Below are 5,815 nucleotides of genomic sequence, written 5' to 3'. Positions count from 1 at the left end.
ACCTCTCCGCCTGGCTGCTTCTGCTGTGACATGCTAAGGAGGCAAGTTTGGTGCACATTTTCCGGTTTTTGCTTTGATGGAAAGCGTTTTCGCTGCTCCCAGGGGACAGAACTCCTGAGAGCTGAGCACCAGGTATATTTACGGGTTGCTTGCGGTTTTTCTGAGCTGCCCAGCAAACCTGCAGAGCAGCTGCTGGCTGCGTGGGGAGCCTGTGTTTGGTATCGCTTGGGTGTGTACCCTTGTTTCCTTGGCAATCGCCTTTGGGGCTCTGGCTGTTCGAGGCTGAGATTAATGGGACTAAATCTGAAGTCTCAAAAAAAGGGAAGCAGAAACTATCAATCAGTTTTGGGGTGCACTGTGATCCCTAATTAGGGAGTGCAGTGATCAGGAAAAGTTCTTTGGCTTTCCTGGGACTTTCAGTTGCCCCTATCAAAGGGACAATTTGGTGCTGTTGTGGCACTGGCACATGATTTATAACAAAGTCCCAGTCTGCAGCTCTGTTATTCTGCTTATGTTTTCTAAATCTTTTTTTTTTTAATTTAAAAACTTGTATATTAAATTACTATTGCATAAGATGGTATTACATATGTATCACTGGCTTGGACATTGGACTTCCAGAAACCCTTTACAATTGCTTTTATACAGAGTCACAACAGTGTGCGTTACTGAGTTTAATTCATGCTTTCATAATTCGTGAGGCAGTGCAAACGGCGCACTATAGACTCTTGTGTGCTATGGTTATTTATTATGCTTGCTTGTTAGCAACATTAGAAGAATGTTTATCATTCAGTCTAACTCTTAAGCATCTATACAGATTCTTACAGTATTGAAGGCACCACCGTATGGGCCAAAAGCCCATGACACTGATTTTTGACAAGGTTGTGTCTGAATCACAGACTCTCTTCCTGGTATATGTGATTTTTAACCATGACTATTTGTCAGTTTTACCAGTCTGGATAGTCTCATCTTTGATGTACTTTCTTTGATGTCAGCCAGTGCATTTTCCCGTGTTTACACTATCTAATAAAACCTTTCATTGCTGCTCTGCTGGATTCTGCTAGACTGGCAGCCCTGGGACTGAGGGCCTCTATTTATCTGCATGACAGATAGGGCCTGGAAAGCCGAGGGCCCGCTTCTCATCACAAGTCCATCACTGTCTGCAACCTGCCCCTAGCAGTTCGGCTTTCATGTCCTCGATTCAACCCAAAGAAAGCTGCCCCAAAGCCATCGGTGGAGTAGGAGCAGAAGTAACCCCCACGTGCCTCGTGGCATGGGATGAGTGAGCTGTAGACCAATGCTCGTGTGCCAGGGTTGGGGCATAAACACTTTCTCGGCACCCTCGTACTCCCAGACCTTCCTGGAAGGTGCATGCTTGCTCTCTGGGTCCGCCACTTGGAGAGGCTTCAGCTAGACAAAGGCAGGTTTATTCCTCCTGGATTTCAAACCAGATACTTCTCTAAAAGGATAAGCTCTGCTTTCACACGCTCTTGAGTTTAATAGTGTCGTTAAGGTGTAGGAAAGAAAGGCTGAGTTGATATAGACAGCATCCCTGCTCCGAGAAATGCCTACAACAGCTTGTGGGCACCCAAAGCCGACCTAAAGCTTCTGAACCCATCTCTTGCATTCAAGCCTTCTGCAATGTGGGGCTAGGGCTGAAGACCAGAGCTGCCCGCCCCTGGCAGAATCACACAGGAGCCAGCACACAAGCCCTTAGCACCTCGTCTCTTCTCCTGCTGCTTTGTTCACCTGAAAGCTCAAGCCTGGATACTAAACATACATAAACACACTATCGCTCTAAGTCTTTAGTTTGCCTGGCCTTTTAAGTAATCCCAATTTCCAGCTTCATTCTGAGAGTTTTTTCAGTGGTTTGATGACTCTGAATGTGCCAGTATCTTCAGAGGTAGCAACCAGAATAAGGAAGGCTCTGTTTTCAGAGCATCTCAGGGGATGCTCCTCCAGAAAAAGGAAATCCCTGAAAGGTGTGAGGGCTGGAGAGCTTTGCGCAAGCTTCTTCATTCAGCGCCAGGGCTGTCACAGCCAGGTGGCATGTTGGGGATTTGCAAACACAATACCTCACCCTAACCAACACAAAAATAAGCCCTGCAGTTCAATTTCTTAGAAAAGGTAAGTTAAAATATTTGCAAACAGCACCTTCTCAGACCCAAGCAGAGCCAGGCAGCTTCAGGCTGCCAGAACCAGCTAGTCAAAGTGCTTGCCAGTATTAATTATTTTGCTGCCTTTGCCTTTGCAAACAAGGACTAAAACTGGCACCAGTCCAAGTAAAAAGGGAAAGTTCTTGCAATTACACAATTAAGTACTAGTTGAACGCATGTTCTTACCAATACTGCAGATTTCTTTTGAAGAACTCGCTATATTAATATGTTCTGCATACATTTGAACTCTCTTAGAAGATTATTAGGTGCAAGTGCCACCAATTTGCTGTGGTAAAAGAGAAAGGAGAGGAATTGTACTGTTAATGTTAGAATTTTGCATGTGACTGGACAGACATTGAAATGTAAGGTTTGGAATCTACTTTTTGAGATTTGATCCCACATCAAAACATAGGTCAAGGTCAATTGCTTAATGTCGTATCCTTCTGACTTTAGGCGCTGCAAGATTATGGGATGACATGTTATGCAGGAAGTCCAGCCAGTTGATTGTAGGAGCAGTGTATTAAAAATTAAGAAAGATGCAAGCGAGCTAAGGGATGAACCAAAAAAGTGCAGCTTAGAAGGGAAAACATGTTCACGTACAGGCTACAGTTTCTCTGCTGCCTGCATAACATAATATTGGAACTTTGCATGCTTTTACAGAAGCCGATCACAAAATCACATGGCCTAGTGCTATTTTTTCCTGCTGTCAAATGGTTAGCTCTGTACGCTCACCAAGTCTCCACTGTGTGAGGCCTCCTAGCCTGGGTTTAATTGAAAAAGGAACGTGCCTGCGGTTAAATGTATCAAAAACCTCCTGCACACCGCCAGTTTGGCTGCCCTTTGCCCACAGCCTCTTCTCTCTGGTTCCAATATCATGTTCTGTTTGTCACTGAGAAACAACATTGAAGAACAAGTGAACAACCCCCCCAAAATCCCGTTGCAGCACGAGCAGAAGCTGCTGCGAGCGCTGTGGTTCTGGGGTGGGATACGCTTCCTGGAGGACGGCAACCCTTCGCCGGGCTCCTGCTCCAGCCTGTTTCTCGCTGCCCGAACGCCGCCTGCGCGGCCGCGTGCATCGCCCCCGGAGCCGCGGCTGCGGAGGTGCCCGCGGGACGGGGCGAGCGGGGCCGCTGCCCCCCGCGCCCTTTGGGGAGAGGGTCCCCGTTTCAGAGGCAGAAGAGGCTGCCGGGGGAATCAGCCCTCCCCCCCCCCCCGCTGCAGCTATAGCACTGCATTTTCCTTTATTTTGCTGTACATCTCATTTTAAGGGGAATCATATACATCTTAGTTGCGTGCTGCCTATGTAAGAGAGTGTCTATTCAACAGCTATACAATTTCATGCCTATTTTATAGTCTCATTTCTCTTTGTGCAGAAGCCTTAATAATGATTTATTTGATTAGCAGCAGCTATGAGCTAAGTGCTCTGTAACACATAAAATAAAAACCAGCTAATAATTCATGGGGTTTATATATACATAAATTAAAAAGAAACTGCTTTGCAGGTTTTTTGTCTGCTTGTTTATTGCTGCCAGGGATAGTAATTTAGAAGAGAAAGTCTTTAATTCAATATTCTCAGACGTACCCCACTATTTACATCCATATTTGTATATGGACAACAAGAGATGAGTAACATCACTAATCATTTTCTTCAGCTCATTACTCAAAGAGCAATATAAATAAACTCGGCTCGCCATCCTGGGCTGCTCGTCGATGCCTGTGTTAATCCCGCTTCGGGGATAACCTGCCGGTACTGCGACACGCGGTGCCGGACTGCCTCGCGCCACCGGTGCCGCCCCAGCGCGGGACGAGCCGGAGCTCAGCCTGGAGGAGAGGTTGTGCCGGGGAGCTCCTCGCTGCCGTCCCCCTTCTACCCCCACGACAACAAATCGTCGGGAAGGGCCGAATGCTCCGTACGGAAACGCTGTCGGTCTCGGCAGGCCGGTAACGCGCTTTCTCGGGGCCTCTGAGGCCGCTCCAGAGCTGCACCCGACAGCGGCCGCGCCGCGAAACTGCGGCCCCCCGCGCCGGAGAAGTTGCTGCTGTTTGAGTCTGCACGGCAAAACGATGCTTCGGAGGGCGCCGCCGCCCTCCCCGAGCCTCCGGCCACGCGGCTCGCCGTCTCCTCCGTGTGCCTTCTGGTTAGGGCCACCGCGGCGGTACGAAAGCTGGGGCACACCATGCAGCGCTTCGGACTGCAGAGAGGCAGGGGGCATCGTCCTGGATGGCTCTTGGCTCCGCTCCGTCGATTGCTTCTACTAGATTGCAGGGGCTTCTCTTTCTTCTAGAGTAAGAGCTCCGTCACTCCCTCGGCCTTTGCCTCCAGGCAAGAAGTGTCTTTCCATGCTCCTTTGAGAGCTGTGGGGCGTGTGAAGCTGCTGCCTTCTGCTCATGCAACCCTAAATGTCAGCGCCACTCACAAGCCCCCCCATCACTGGACCTGGCAGGCAATTGCCTGAAGGGATCTTAAATGGGTATAGGGACCTTCGGGGATTTTTGAGCTCCCAGATAGGCTTGTGCATCTACACACTCGCATATTCATGCTCGAGCTCCCAGCGCAGTCTGTGTGGGCTCTGACTTTGCGCTTCGCTCTAGCACCGCCAGGCGTCGAGGCCTTTCCATTCCCGTCCTCATGCATCGGACAGGTCCACGTTTAGCCTCTGCAGTGGGGAGCTTCGCTTACAACTCTGCTAGAAGGATCGTACCGACAAGGAAGATGAAATCGTGGTGCTGGCTGGGTTCCCAAAGAGGCCAGCCAGCAGACCTAACACCAGCAGAGCCCGAACTGCGTCCTGCCGACGGAGAGCAGCTCCTTCGCAGGCGCCTCGCTGGAGCTCCGGCGCCTGCCCCGGACGCCGGAGCTGTTTCCGACACACGGTCCCTCCACCATCACAACACGTGAAGTCACGGCCGCACGCGCAAGTTCTCTCTGCCCGGCATCATGCGGTTTCTGCTCGTGAAATACCCAGTTCTGAGTTCACGTCTCAAACATCTGATGTGCTAATTTCACTAACTGGGAGATCAAGCATCAACCCTTCTTAAGATTTGGATGCTGGGGTTGTTTCGGTTTGTTTTGTTGGCTGAGGTATGACATTTTAAGCTATCAGCGTTGGCGGGCGCAGCTTTCGGAGCGGTTTGGTCTCGTGGGCTCCCTCGCTCTGCACCGTGCCTGGAACAGCCCTTTGCGCGCGCACGATGCTGTGGATCGCTGCCGCTGCCGCTGGGAGGGAAAAGAGGCCTTAGACGAGGCGCCGTCAACTCTGATCTTTCTGCTGTAGAAACCTTTCCCACGCTGAACTGTGGGAAATGTTTGTATTACTTGAGCCAGCGGGGAGTTGTTTAAGATTCAGCTCAGCGCATTGCAATAGCAGCCGTACACAATTTACGCAGTAAGCTTCTGCAAGGTTGCGAAGGCTTTTTAAAAACCTATGGTCATATTGCTCCAGTAAAACTGCAACCTTTCATTCTGTGCGGCCAGATTAATTATATGTTTCCGATAGTGCTTAAAATTAGCCTTAGTATTTTCTTTTTTAAAAAGAGCTTTTACGTGACAGATACTACCCCGATCCTCATGGGGGCTGGAGCAAGCCACTGTTGGATTAATGGAAACGAAGGGATCACTGCGATAGTGCACCAAGGGCAGAGTGACCTAGATGAGAAGTGCA

Source organism: Rhea pennata, chromosome Z (genome assembly GCF_028389875.1).
Source record: "Rhea pennata isolate bPtePen1 chromosome Z, bPtePen1.pri, whole genome shotgun sequence".
Classification (NCBI taxonomy): domain Eukaryota; kingdom Metazoa; phylum Chordata; class Aves; order Rheiformes; family Rheidae; genus Rhea; species Rhea pennata.
This window is presented reverse-complemented; position numbering follows the sequence as displayed.